A 16238-nucleotide genomic window follows, 5' to 3' on the forward strand; every position below is an offset into this window, starting at 1 on the left:
GATGTGATATTTGCGGAATGGTACTTCGCGAATGTTATATCAACGACTGGCATACTACAACATGCAGTGGTATGCAGGGTCACCACATGCCACTTAGAGTTGATGCTCTTAATTATCTTGTTCCTAGGTGGCATGTTTGCTCAAACAAGCTCCACTTCTATTAAAAAGCTTTTATTACTCATCTTATGGATTCTTGTTTGAATAAGAAATTCTTGGTACGGTTTTCCTCAAATACATATCTCTATAATTTATTTGGGACACCGATTGCTTCAAGTTATTCTAATCATTGCCGTGCGTGATTGTTTGACTAGTTGAAGCTATCAAGAATCTTCATCTGTGCATAGTGCTCAATTCTATATACTTATCCTATGCCTTTTATTGTGAAGTTGATCCTTACTATCATTGTCAATTCACCACCGGAAATTATTTCCAATATACCCATTGTCTTTGACAATTGATAACCTTGTATGTGGTTGAATTCATGGATCATCTTCACCTTGGATTGCTTCTTATTTACTTATTTTTCCAAGAAATCTTTGTTGCTCCCATGTGTCTTCCTTGTCCCTTTGAAAAAACCTTTTGATAAATTCTCTTAATTCATATCAAGTGTTTGTTTTGGAAGACAAACCTTTTCCTTACGGTACATTGTGCCATTGTGAAAAGTGAGGGTTTGGTTTATTTGTTCGAACCTTGCTCTTTTGGGGAGTTTGCTATCTCATTCCTTCTTACATATTTTATTAGCTTGAATGAGATAAATCTTTGAGCATGTTTGCTTTATTTCATCCTCTATGATCAATGGTTTCTTCTTAGTTCACTTGTTGAACTTTGTTGAACAAATCTTTTGTGATTTGCTTCTTAGATATAATTTGGACAACAAATTTGTTTTGTGACACCTCTATGCCTTATTTAATTCTTTTGGTGTTTTGTCCAAAGTATATCTTTCTTGGATCTTTAAAAGTTTTGGTGCATGCTTATATGTAATTTGTTTATGCTTGTAGCATGCTTGCTTTCTTTCGATCCATTATGTAGGATATACTCCATCAAATCCTAAATGGCTAAGATGTGCATGAAATTCGAATTTCATCTAAATATGCACATGTTTATATGGAGTGTGTTCTATATATTGTGGTTAGTCTAACCATGTTGGACCCAATAAGTTTGGGGACCAAGATGTACTTGAATGATGTTTTAGGTACATTGGAGATGCAATGGAGGCTTGTCTCATCTATAAGGAAGGTGTTGTCACCATATGAGGATTGGAGTCAAGCTAGGATGATCGATGAACTCTTATCCACTACATCAAGCCATTGCCATCTCGGTAACAAGTATCTTATTCATGCACTCTCATATAGCATCCAACCTCTTGTAGGTTGTATCTTGGCATTAAATTATTTATTTCGAAAATATTGCGGTTCTTGAAAAACCCTTTTAAAGTAAAACTTCTTATTGAACACTTGAGTAATTTGAGAAGATGCATATGATAGGTTACATATATATATATATATCATATTTTATGAGTCACCTATCACAAATATGCCCTCTAGCAATTTATTGCATATCAATTCCTCAAAGAGCTCTTGTGTACAATATTGATGAAATTGTGAAATAAATCCGTATTTGTGATACTTGTTGCCTCTCTCAAAACATTCCAACTAGCTTTACTTCCCTTATTGTTAGTTGTGATGTTTTTGAGATTTTCTTGGTTGAAGCTCATTCATATACCACAAGTGTGTAAATTGGAGCCATAGGCTATATATGCTTTTTAAGGAAACATCCTTGGTATATTTTATGACTTCATCTTGGATATCATGTCTTATTTATTTTGTTAACCTCTTGTGTGTGCATGTTTCTTTATGGATCACTATGTCCACTTTAGAAACTTATATACATGAGAGCGTTAATCCATCAATTTGATATCCTTGTTCCTTGCCAATCATCTTTTACCCTTTTGCTTTTAGTGGTGTTGGTAAAGAAGATTTATGAGTGCTTAGTTTACTTGTTTTTCTTCATGCACTCATATCTCGTAATTGTTGGACTCAAGTTATTCTTGATAAGCATTTTATTTTTATCTTGGGTATGTTCTAAATAATATAGAGGGAGTGAGGATTCCATGTTTGTGCATATTGTATTCAAATGCAAACATTATAAATTGTGCACGAACCTTGGGGAGCTTTCTTATTTTATTTAGAGCACTATATCTCTCTTATCATGATATCTTTGTTTGTCCAATTGGATCTTTGATTGCTCGCTTTATTTGTTGAAGCTCACTTCACCATGTTATCTTTATGCAATCTTTGATCCTCAATATAGTTTGACTTCCTTCAAGTATTCATCATTGGATATGTGCACTTGATTCCACTCAAATTATGAGAAGTGCACACTTTGGGGAGGAACTCACATTATATTGGCCTTCTAAATTTTTCACCCATTTTGACAATCGATGCCAATGGGGGAGAAGTTTAGAGGGTTTAAGGGGATGGTTTTATACTTAAGTTTGGTTTGTGCTTAAGTGTTTTGTCCTCTCATGCATTCCATATTTATATGTCTTGCATGGTTGTATATATATAGTGGAAACTATCCCAAAGGTTAATCTTGACAATATATGCAATGAATTCATGTTCATCACACGTGCATACATTGTGGGGGAGTTTTCTCTCTATATATTGGTTCTACTCACATCTCTTGCATTTGTTGTAGTTGTGTGAGTAGAGCCGGTTTTGATATGGACTAGTAGCTTTGTGTTACTTGACCATATCAAATACAACCTCTTGTATACAACTTATCCTCGGATAAGTTGCGTACTTGTTCCTAATATTCATTATATAAACCCTCTTATTGTGATTGTCATCAATTACCAAAATGGGGGAGATTGTAAGGGTACATTGCCCCTATGTGTGGTTTTGGTAATTAATGACAACCCCTATGGACTAATGTTTTCATTGAGTTTATATGAAGGAATATTTCATAGGTACTACTTGTACTCCATGTGTTGGATTCAAGTATGGATGCCATGAAGATAAAGATATATCTTGTGTATTGGCATCATGATCATCGGTTTGAAGATAAATATGTGATATGATCAACAAGAAGAAATGAAGATGGAGTTCTTATGTGGAACTCAATATTAGCCATGCTCTATCTTAAGTGAGTATGAGAAGATACAAGGTTGAGTCGTGCAAGTTCAAGTTGAGCATCTCAAGTGGATCACATGCTTGAAGCTTGCCGTCCATTTGGTGATAATGGACATGTGAAGATGTGCATCAATGGGGCTTTCCCATCATAGTGTATGGGGGAGCATTTGTGAGTCTTCACGAAGCAACATTGGTCAAGAGTGGCATTCCGGCTTGAGTGAAGCTTGAAGAGTTATCATCAAGATCAAGTGGGATGCGCAAGGCAAAGGTATGGCCTTGCTAGGTTTTCCTTTTACCGGTCTCAAGGTGGATGTTGGGAGACCGGATTATAGGATAGATAGCCGCACTATTAAGAGGGGCTTTCGGTTGGGTAACTTGATCACATCGTCTTAGGGAGCTCAACCCTTTGCATACTTTGCATATCCTTATTGCTTCTTGGTGTTTCTCTATGTGAGGTTCTTGAGCTTGTTGCTAGCTTTACAACAAGCCCAAGTTCATCGAAAACGGAGTTCACATGCATCTTCTATTGCGTTTTCGAGGTTGAGTGATTTTACCGGTTATTCATGATATAAGGTTCTACCTTTTATATTCATGATAAAATCCCCTCCTACAGATTCTTGGGTTTTCACTTTCTATTAGATAGCATTCGTTGTTATCTTCCAAACAAAATTGGTTTCATGCGATTCGGAGTTCGGGAGCATTTGTTATTAAAGAAAAGATAAAAAGGGAAAAGAATAAAAAAGGAAAGAAAGAAAAAAAAGAAGAAAAAGTGGAAGGGCGGCCGGCCGACCGACCGGCCTGCCGGGCCACACGCCGGCCCGCCCGGCCAAAACCGGCCCATGCGCTCACGCCGATCGGGCGGAGTACTGGGGGCCTCCCAGCCTAGTCCGGCCCAGGGTCCGGCCACCAACCGGGCCACCCGGCTGCCTCCCGGCCTGACCGGACTACGCACCGGGCCGCCCAGCTGCTCACCCGGCCCGACCGGGGCCTCCTCCGGACCGCGCGTCGCCCCCTTACGCGCCGCCCACGCGCGGCTGGGGCTTGCCCCGCTGGGCCTGGCTGCTCCGAGCGGCCCACGCGCCCCGCCCGGCTAGCAGGCCGGCCTGACCGGACCGGCCACCGGCCTCCTCAGCGCCTGGGCCGGTCGGCCGGCTGGGCCGCCGGCTGGGCCACTTTTTGGAGCTTTTTTCCTGCCCGTTTTTCTGTCTTTTCCCCCCAACAGTTATTTTTCCACTTGGGCTATAAATACCTTTCTTCCACCTTGAGCCCATGTAACTTCTTCCCCTTTCTCTCACCTCCATTGTTGCATTTGAAGAAGTTGCTCTCTCCCTTGATTCCTCCAACCGTTCTTGCTCATATTTGAGGATTTGAGAGAGGAGATCTAGATCTACACTTCCACCAAACCGTTTCTTCTCTAAGTGAGGGAATCTCTTGGGATCTAGATCTTGGAGTATTTGGTTGACTTTCCCCCTTGTTCTTCCTCTCCAATCTCATCCTAGCATTCGTTGCTTTGGTGGGATTTGAGTGTGAAGGACTTGAACACCTCCGGTGTTCTTGCTTAGCATCATTGCATAGTGTTGAGCTCTCCACCACGATTTGTTCAAGTGAGAGACCGTGAGCTTGTTACTCTTGGAGGGTGACCTCCTAGTTGGCTTGGTGATTGGTGCTCCGGTGATCTCTTCAAGAAGATTGTGAAGAGGCCCGGGCTTCTCCTTCGTGGAGCTTGTGAAGTGGTTGTGGAGCTTGCCATCTCCGGAGCGGAGGAAAAGCTAACCATAAGGAAAGGGCCATTATCCTTCGTGGGTGTGGTTCGGAGAATAGGGTGAGCCTTCGTGGCGCGGGGAATCCTTCGTGGGACCTCCACTCCTCCAAACATGACGTACCTTGTTGCAAAGCAAGGGAACACGGGAATACATCCTCGTCTCCGTGTGCCTCGGTTATTTCTATACCCGAGCTCTCTTTCCTTGTGATAGCCATCGTGCTTGAAGTACATATATCTTGCTATCACTTGTGCTACATATATCTTGCTATCACTTGTGCTACATATATCTTGCTATCACTTGTGCTACATATATCTTGTGCCTATCTTGCTTAGCTCTAGTTGCTATTGTTACACTTAGTTGAGCTTAGCATATTTAGGGTTTGTGCTTGTAAACTAAACGATAGTTTAATTCCGCATTCTTACAAGACAAATCCGCAAGAGTTTGTAATTGCCTATTCACCCCCCCCCCCCCCTCTAGGCGACATCTCGATCTTTCACTCCTTCCCGTCGGAGGAGGTGGGTTTCACCTAGGGATGGAGGTCGTCTTCGCTTTCGCTTATCAGCTTCCCTTTGATGAGGAACTTGAGGTCGTCTTCCCCATCGGTCAGAGGCAGGTCGCCGTCTGCACATGATCGGAGTTCCACTCCGGCTCGCTCGAGGAGAAGGACTGGAGGGAGAGGCCGGAAGAGACGGAGGAAGAGGAAGACATTGCTACAGGGAAAGAGGGTTTTTTCGGTGCTGATAGCTAGAACAGAGGAAGGGGATGAAGAGGGCTGATCAATCGGCGCAGCTAAATAAAGAAGGAGCCTAGTGGAGATTTAATGCCATTGCAGTTTCCGAGGGAGTGATGCTAAAGCTATCAAATTTTGCAGAGAAGTTGAGAAGACAAGGCATCATGATGGAGGATACTGCAACGTTTCTGCTCTGCCACGACATGACCCGACGAAGAAAAACAGAGTGATTTTGGAATTATCAATTCCAAAACCAGGGGGGCATGTGTTATCACCAGATTTTGACCGAGTCAGAGGTGGGCCGCGATCAAGATGGGCTTAAAGATTATACATGGAAGAATATACATGAATCGGCCTTATGCGCAACGTTTGGGCTAGCGTGCCCGTGTATCTGTAATATAGTAGATCGCATCTTAGATTAAGAGATAGAGTTTTACCCGTGCACGGTTAGGTGCACGCCTAAATTAGAAAGTCCCCTGGACTATAAATATGTATCTAGGGTTTATGGAATAAACAACAACCAACGTTCACCCCAAATCAATCTCGGCGCATCGCCAACTCCTTCGTCTCGAGGGTTTCTACCGGTAAGCATCATGCTGCCTAGATCGCATCTTGCGATCTAGGCAGCACAAGCTTCTTGTTGTTCATGCGTTGCTCGTACTGAAGCCTTTTTGATGGCGAGCAACGTAGTTATCTTAGATGTGTTAGGGTTAGCATAGTTCTTCGTATCATATGCTGTCGTAGTGCAACCCTTACGCATCTAGCCGCCCTTACACCTATCTTAGGTGTAGGGGCGGCACCCCGCTTGATCTTTATTTAGTAGATCCGATCCGTTACGGTTGCTCCTTGTTCTTCAAGGATTAGTTTAATATCTGCAATAGTTAGGCCTTACAAAGGGTTAGAGGATCCAGCGGCACGTAGGGTGGCGTTCGCTAGTCCTAGACAGGATGTTCCGGGGATCAACCTCATGTTGGTTTTTAGGCCCTATCTAGGATCGGCTTACGATCACCGTGCGTGGCCGCGAGGCCCAATCGTGAGTAGGATGATCCGATTATGCGGTGAAAACCCTAAATCGTCGTAGATCGCTTTAGCTTCATCTTGATCAAGCAGGACCACCATATATTCGTGCACCTCGTACGAATCATGGGTGGATCGGCTCCTTGAGCCGATTCACAGGATAACCTGAGAGCCGATCGAGGCTCGTATTTAATGTTTACGTGTATGCCATGCAGGAAACTAAGCGAGGCATCTCCATCACCTTCCTGACCAGGTATAGGTCAGGTGGCACGCCCTTGCACCAGCATCGGACGTGCGTACCAGAGGCTTTGCGGGCCGTCGCTCGGAGGGACCAGGGCCAGCCGCAGCCCTAAGTTGTTCCCGGCTCTACTGTGTTGCCCGTCGCTGCCCGCCGGTGGGTTTCTGACCGCAACAGTATGCTCCAACCATTAAGGTGGTAGATCTCTCTTACTTCAGACAAGACGGACATGCATAGCAACTCACATGATATTCAACAAAGAATAGTTGTTGGCGTCCCCAGAAACATGGTTATCGCACAACAAGCAACTTAATAAGAGACAAAGTGCATAAGTACATATTCAATACCACAATAGTTTTTAAGCTATTTGTCCCATGAGCTATATATTGCAAAGGTGAATGATGGAATTTTAAAGGTAGCACTCAAGCAATTTACTTTGGAATGGCGGAGAAATACCATGTAGTAGGTAGATATGGTGGACACAAATGGCATAGTGGTTGGCTCAAGGATTTTGGATGCATGAGAAGTATTCCCTCTCGATACAAGGTTTAGGCTAGCAAGGCTATTTGAAACAAACACAAGGATGAAGCGGTGCAACAAAACTCACATAAAAGACATATTGTAAACATTATAAGAATCTACACCGTCTTCCTTGTTGTTCAAAACTCAGTACTAGAAATTATCTAGACTTTAGAGAAACCAAATATGCAAACCAAATTAGCAAGCTCTAGGTGTTTCTTCATTAATGGGTGCAAAGTATATGATGCAAGAGCTTAATCATGAGCACAACAATTGCCAAGTATCAAATTATTCAAGACATTTTAGAATTACTACATGTAGCATTTTCCAATTCCAACCATATAACAATTTAACGAAGAAGAAACTTCGCCACGAATACTATGAGTAAAGCCTAAGGACATACTTGTCCATATGCAACAGCGGAGCGTGTCTCTCTCCCATACAGTGAATGCTAGGATCCATTTATTCAAACAAAACAAAAAACAAAAACAAACCGACGCTCCAAGCAAAGCACATAAGATGTGACGGAATAAAAATATAGTTTCAGGGGAGGAACCTGATAATGTTGTCGATGAAGAAGGGGATGCCTTGGGCATCCCCAAGCTTAGACGCTTGAGTCTTCTTAGAATATGCAGGGGTGAACCACCGGGGCATCCCCAAGCTTAGAGCTTTCACTCTCCTTGATCATATTGCATCATACTCCTCTCTTGATCCTTGAAAACTTCCTCCACACCAAACTCGAAACAACTCATTAAAGGGTTAGTGGACAATAAAAATTAACATGTTCAGAGGTGACACAATCATTCTTAACACTTCTGGACATTGCATAAAGCTACTGGACATTAATGGATCAAAGAAATTCATCCAACATAGCAAAAGAGGCAATGCGAAATAAAAGGCAGAATCTGTCAAAACAGAACAGTCCGTAAAGATGGATTTTATTGAGGCACCAGCCTTGCTCAAATGAAAATTCCCAAATTGAATGAAAGTTGCGTACATATCTGATGATCACGCACGTAAATTGGCTTAATTTTCTGAGCTACCTACAGGGAGGCAGGTCGAAATTCGTGACAGCAAAGAAATCTGAAACTGCGCAGTAATCCAAATCTAGTATGAACTTTACTATCAAAGACTTTACTTGGCACAACAAAACACAAAACTAAGATAAGGAGAGGTTGCTACAGTAGTAAACAACTTCCAAGACTCAAATATAAAACAAAAATACTGTAGTAAAAACATGGGTTGTCTCCCATAAGCGCTTTTCTTTAACGCCTTTCAGCTAGGCGCAGAAAGTGTAAATCAAGTAACATCAAAAGACGAAGCATCAACATCATAATTTGTTCTAATAATAGAATCATAAGGTAACTTCATTCTCTTTCTAGGGAAGTGTTCCATACCTTTCTTGAGAGGAAATTGATATTTAATATTACCTTCCTTCATATCAATAGTAGCACCAACGGTTCGAAGAAAAGGTCTTCCCAATATAATGGGGCAAGATGCATTGCATTCAACAACAAAATCAACGGGGACAAGGTTATTGTTAACCATAATATGAACATTATCAACTCTCCCCAAAGGTTTCTTTTTAGCATTATCAGCGAGATTAACATCCAAATAACAATTTTTCAATGGTGGCAAGTCAAGCATATCATAGACTTTCTTAGGCATAACAGAAATACTTGCACCAAGATCACATAAAGCATTACAATCAAAATCATTGACCCTCATTTTAATGATGGGTTCCCAACCATCCTCTAGCTTTCTAGGAATAAAAGTTTCAAGTTTTAGTTTCTCTTCTCTAGCTTTTATGAGAGCATTTGTAATATGTTTTGTGAAAGCTAAGTTTACAGCGCTAGCATTGGGACTCTTAGCAAGTTTTTGTAAGAACTTTATAACTTCAGAGATGTGGCAATCATCAAAATCTAAATCATTATGAGCTACAGCAATGGGACCATCATCCCCAAAGTTGGAAAAAATTTCAGCAGTTTTATCACAAGCAATTTCAGCAGTTTTAGCAATTTCAGGCAGTTTTGTACGCTTTGCACTAGGAGTAGAAACATTGCCAACACCAATTATTTTACCATTAATAGTAGGAGGTGCAGCAACATGTGAAGAATCAACATTACTTATGGTGGTAATAGTCCAAACTTTAGCTACATTTTTCTCTTTAACTAGTTTTTCATTTTCTTCTCTATCCCACCTAGCACGCAATTCAGCCATTAATCTTATATTCTCATTAATTCTAACTTGGATGGCATTTGCTGTAGTAACAATTTTATTTTCAATATCCCTATTAGGCATGACTTTCGATTTCAAAAGATCAACATCAGAGGCAAGACTATCAACCTTAGAAGCGAGAATATCAATTTTATTGAGCTTTTCCTCAACAGATTTGTTAAAAGCAGTTTGTGTACTAATAAATTCTTTAAGCATAGCTTCAAGTCCAGGGGGTGTGTTCCTATTATTATTGTAAGAATTCCCATAAGAATTAGCATAACCGTTACCATTATTATAAGGATATGGCCTATAGTTATTACTAGAATTGTTCCGATAAGCATTGTTGTTGAAATTATTATTTTTAATGAAGTTTACATCAACATGTTCTTCTTGGGCAACCAATGAAGCTAACGGAACATTATTAGGATCAACATTAGTCCTATCATTCACAAGCATTGACATAATAGCATCAATCTTATCACTCAAGGAAGAGGTTTCTTCGACAGAATTTACCTTCTTACCTTGTGGAGCTCTTTCCGTGTGCCATTCAGAGTAATTGATCATCATATTATCAAGAAGCTTTGTTGCTTCACCAAGAGTGATGGACATAAAGGTACCTCCAGCAGCTGAATCCAATAGGTTCCGCGAAGAAAAATTCAGTCCTGCATAAAAGGTTTGGATGATCATCCAAGTAGTCAGTCCATGGGTTGGGCAATTTTTAACCAGAGATTTCATTCTTTCCCATGCTTGTGCAACATGTTCAGTATCTAATTGTTTAAAATTCATTATGCTACTCCTCAAAGATATAATTTTAGCAGGGGGATAATATTTACCAATAAAAGCATCCTTGCATTTAGTCCATGAATCAATACTATTCTTAGGCAGAGATAGCAACCAATCTTTAGCTCTTCCTCTTAATGAGAAAGGAAACAATTTTAATTTTATAATGTCACCATCTACATCTTTATATTTTTGCATTTCACATAGTTCAACAATATTATTGAGATGGGCAGCAGCATCATCAGAACTAACACCAGAAAATTGCTCTCGCATAACAAGATTCAGTAAAGCAGGTTTAATTTCAAAGAATTCTGCTGTAGTAGTAGGTGGAGCAATAGGTGTGCATAAGAAATCATTATTATTTGTGGTTGTGAAGTCACACAACTTAGTGTTTTCAGGAGTATTCATTTTAGTAACAGTAAATAAAGCAAACTAGATAAAGTAAATGCAAGTAACTAATTTTTTTGTGTTTTTGATATAGAGTGCAAGACAGTAAATAAAGTAAAGCTAGCAACTAATTTTTTTTGTGTTTTGATATAATGCAGCAAACAAAGTAGTAAATAAAATAAAGCAAGACAAAAACAAAGTAAAGAGATTGGGAAGTGGAGACTCCCCTTGCAGCGTGTCTTGATCTCCCCGGCAACGGCGCCAGAAATTTGCTTGATGCGTGTAGTTGACACGTCCGTTGGGAACCCCAAGAGGAAGGTGTGATGCGCACAGCGGCAAGTTTCCCTCAGTAAGAAACCAAGGTTTAATCGAACCAGTAGGAGTCAAGAAGCACGTTGAAGGTTGATGGCGGCGGGATGTAGTGCGGCGCAACACCAGAGATTCCGGCGCCAACGTGGAACCTGCACAACACAACCAAAGTACTTTGCCCCAACGAAACAGTGAGGTTGTCAATCTCACCGGCTTGCTGTAACAAAGGATTAACCGTATTTTGTGGAAGATGATTGTTTGCAGAAAACAGTAAAACAAGTATTGCAGTAGATTGTATGCGATGTAAAGAATAGGACCGGGGTCCACAGTTCACTAGAGGTGTCTCTCCCATAAGATAAAAGCATGTTGGGTGAACAAATTACAGTCGGGCAATTGACAAATAGAGAGGGCATAACAATGCACATACATGTCATGATAAATATAGTGAGATTTAATTGGGCATTACGACAAAGTACATAGACCGCTATCCAGCATGCATCTATGCCTAAAAAGTCCACCTTCAAAGTTATCATCCGAACCCCTTCGGTATTAAGTTGCAAAACAACAGACAATTGCATTAAGTATGGTGCGTAATGTAATCAATAACTACATCCTTAGACATAGCATCAATGTTTTATCCCTAGTAGCAACAGCACATCCACAACCTTAGAACTTTCTGTCACTGTCCCAGATTCAATGGAGGCATGAACCCACTATCGAGCATAAATACTCCCTCTTGGAGTTAAGAGCAAAAACTTGGCCAGAGCCTCTACTAATAACGGAGAGCATGCAAGATCATAAACAACACATAGGTAATAACTTGATAATTAACATAACATAGTATTCTCTATCCATCGGATCCCGACAAACACAACATATAGTATTACAGATAGATGATCTTGATCATGTTAGGCAGCTCACAAGATCCAACAATGAAGCACAATGAGGAGAAGACAACCATCTAGCTACTGCTATGGACCCATAGTCCAGGGGTGAACTACTCACTCATCACTCCGGAGGCGACCATGGCGGTGAAGAGTCCTCCGGGAGATGAATCCCCTCTCCGGCAGGGTGCCGGAGGAGATCTCCAGAATCCCCCGAGATGGGATTGGCGGCGGCGGCGTCTCAGTAAGGTTTTCCGTATCGTGGCTCTCGGTACTGGGGGTTTCGCGACGGAGGCTATTTGTAGGCGGAAGGGCAGGTCAGGGGGCCACACGAGGGGCCCACACTATAGGTCGGCGCGGCCAAGGCCTGGGCCGCGCCGCCCTATGGTTTTGCCACCTCGTGGCCCCACTTCGTCTCCTCTTCGGTCTTCAGGAAGCTTCGTGGCAAAATAGGACCCTGGGCGTTGATTTCGTCCAATTCCGAGAATATTTCTTTACTAGAATTTCTGAAACTAAAAACAGCAGAAAACAGCAACTGGCACTTCGGCATCTTGCTAATAGGTTAGTTCCAGAAAATGCACGAATATGACATAAAGTGTGCATAAAACATGTAGATATCATCAATAATGTGGCATGGAACACAAGAAATTATCGATACGTCGGAGACGTATCAGCCATCACTGAAGCCTCTCATCCCGAGACCTTGGGAACTTAGTGTCGAGGAAAATGCAGCGGCCGTGGCTGCTCAGCATGAGAAATGGAAGGCGGACTGCAAGAAGAAAAGAGAGGGCGAGCCCAAGCAAGTATTTTCTAAGAAGGAAAAAAGAGCTGGGCTAAGTCATTTTTGAACACACCGTCCCAAGCCGCGAAGAATCTGCCTGACGACTATGCACGTGAACTTCGTAGGAAAGCACTCGCGTTCAAGAGGAACCAAGAGTTGGCGGAGAAGCAGGAGAAGAAAGCCTTGGAGGAGGCCGAGAAAAAATTAGAAAGGGGGAAAGAAGTTGCCCAGCTCGGGGAACAAAGTAAACAATCGATCGCCCCGCTCATAGTGCAAGCCGCCGGTCCGGATGCCCCCGATATCATAGCAGCTGCGGCAGCACATGGATTGACTGTAACGAGTGCCAGAGAACAAGCGGACGACTTAGGTATCACTCTTCGTGCACTGTTAGGCCTTGATGAGGCGCCAATGAAGGACGTAGTATTTACATATGTGAAGAATGACCCTCTCGTCGAGCCTGCGCAGGAAGAGGATCTACCTCGACAAATGAAAGGTCTGCTAAATTGGTACAAGGGTTACATAAAACTTAAAAACGCCAAAGACTATATTTATGCGGAAGTTAGATATGAGCATCACTTCAAACATTACTATATAACAATTCATCGGAGTGAATTGTTCCATCTGTTCAATCTGCGCGAGCTCGACAAATCTATCATCAGTTGCTACGTTCTGTAAGTGATTTATTAATTTCTACCCCATCTCGTTCATTGCCTGCACTATATATATATATATATATATATTGTCCTAACTATCTTGTTGTGTACGCTATTATGCAGAATGAAGAAGCGGGAAATGCGAATAAGGAACATCCATGATGTTGGGTTCATTGACCCACACATCGTTAATTCATATGTGTTAGAACACCACCCCGCCGACGTGGAGGAAGACACATCGCGATTTCTTAGAAAACAGGAACTCAAAAGTGATATTCTATTTCCTTACCATTTTGGGTGAGTGTTTCTGTCTTGAGCACATTCTCTTTTGTTTACTCCATGCATGGTATGTGGCTAATCGATGAGTTATGCATGACTGTGCATGTATCGTGTCCGCAGGTTCCACTGGATTCTGATGGTAATTCAATTTCACACCTCCACAGTTCTCGTCCACGACTCTCTGAATATGGATGCGGCGCTTTGGGCCGACATGAGAAAAGTGATGCAAAAGTAATTATTTTCATTCATTTGCGCTCTATATCGATCGGCCTATTTCGTTCATCATTTCCTAATATCAAGTAACTAATTAATAACTCTCTTGTTCATTTAATTTTCTTTGCCTCGTAGGGTTTGGAGACGGTTCGTAGATGAAAAGGTCGGTGAATTCAAAAAAGAGCTACAATTTAAAAGGGCAGTGCGGACGACTGGGGATATTCAGCCACCGGGGACCAATCTATGTGGATACTATGTTTGTGAGAGGATCCGGAGATACACCAATGAGCGGGACCAGCAGTGTGAGAACAACATCAAGAGGAATAACCTCCGGAAGACGCTTAGTCCAGAAGCTCGCTTCCGACCACTTCAAGAGGAACTAGCTGGATGGTTCGCGAGGGAAGTCATCGATCCTAGAGGAGAACACTATGTAGAGGACGTAGAACTTCATATGCACTAAATTATGGATGGAAACTTGTTCAAAATTGTATATGGTCATCCGATATTGAATATATATCGTATATTCCTCTTGAATTCTTTTTGGTTCTAATTTCAAATTTGTTTGAAATTGTACATTCATATGCATGTATGTAGTACCGTAGAATATGTGAAACTCCTTCAAAATTAAAACTCAAAAGAAATAAAACAATACAAATTAAAAAGAAACCAGATTTAGGGGGAGGGGGGGCTAAACCCTAAACCCTGCGGAGGCCTTTAGTCGCGGTTGGCCAGAAGAACCGCGACTAAAGGTCCTCCGCCCTGGCGCTCGCCTGCCGCCCACGTGGACGGGCCTTTAGTCGCGGTTCGTAAGGAATCGCGACTAAAGGGGGGCCTTTAGTCGCGCCTAATTGGTCGCGGTTGCGCAACCGCGACTAATGGCAGTTGCGAACCGCGACTAAAGGCCATTTTTCTACCAGTGAACAGTCCCATTGGGGAATTACCGACGAAGAAATCATGCACCGCTGACAAATGCAAGTCAGGAACTACGGTTGAGATTGAAGGGTTGTGTAAAAGATGTTGCACGCATGCGCCATTAGTTACCGGTCTGAAACTACAGCTGCGAAATTACCGTTGAAGAATTACTTACGCTCAAGTAATTGCTATTAGATAAGTAGGGGCCCTTGGAAAATTATTATTAGATAACTTATGTTGGTAAACTACTATTAAAGCTGAAGATTTATTATATCAATAAATTGCTTCCGTCAAAAATAGATACTTAACCACCCTCGTAAAACTAGTGTCAAATTAATGCCAATGTTGAAGTTTTTAGTGATAAATTACTGTCGAAAAATTTGAAAAACTGAGAATTTGATGTTTGAAATTGGCAATAAACTCGCTGGAAAAAATGTCAAGAAAAATTGTTGTCAAAAAAGTATAAGGTAAAAAAGAAAAGGAAAAAGTTGGGTCATGCGCGGACACTGATTCATCGACGCATGAACGGTGCCCTGAAGCGCAGCGCTGGACGAATTAATCCCATAATTACATGGCTATTTCGCCGGTAATATGCCGGCAGGTGCTTGTGCATTTCAGCATCGCTGACTAGAGATTGTTTCCTCCGTCTACGTGAGTGTATTTTCAACTTTCCTTGAGAGTAAATATGTTAACATAAGGCGCTAACGTCACCAGATTATGACAAGCTTGGCGCGCTGTTCCGCGAGGCAAAGTTCCTTCTAGGTACTGACTGCATAGACTTCCATGTTGCTTATTACCGTGTGCGTGTAATAAACCAGCCCATGCACCTGCTGCTTTGGGCCTGGCTAGAGTTGCTAATGGTCACCAACTGTGGGTGGATCAGGTCCTGCTGATGTAAACATGGCTTTGCAAGGTGACATTGCCGTTCAGGTTTACCGGAATGAATGTATTCTAGATTAAAAAAAACTATGTTAAATTTTGATCGAATGAACATAAAACTATAACAATATTTATGCATGCAAATAGCTACATGATGACAAATTATTTTGGAATGAATCCAACAATACTAATCTGGTGGCATAACCACATATATCTTGACCTTTTTCTGGTATATATAAACACGACCAAACTTAATTTTTTTAACTAATTAGAAGCAATGTTGAGGAAATCGTTTATCGGTGTCAACTCAGTCGGCTGTCAATTAGTGCTTAATAGGCAAATTGGCGATTAATCGGGAAATAAATAAGTTAATCGGATGATAAATGAGTTTATCGGCTAATTGGCGACCATCAAGTAGCGATTAATCAACCGATTAATCGTTAAATCGGACGATTTTTTTAAGTGATTAGAAATACAAATTTTTATGGATGAAATAAACATGATCTACGAGTTTGGATTGAATACACACCATGTCATACAGCTTTA

This window comes from Lolium perenne, chromosome 4 (genome assembly GCF_019359855.2).
Source record: "Lolium perenne isolate Kyuss_39 chromosome 4, Kyuss_2.0, whole genome shotgun sequence".
NCBI lineage: Eukaryota > Viridiplantae > Streptophyta > Magnoliopsida > Poales > Poaceae > Lolium > Lolium perenne.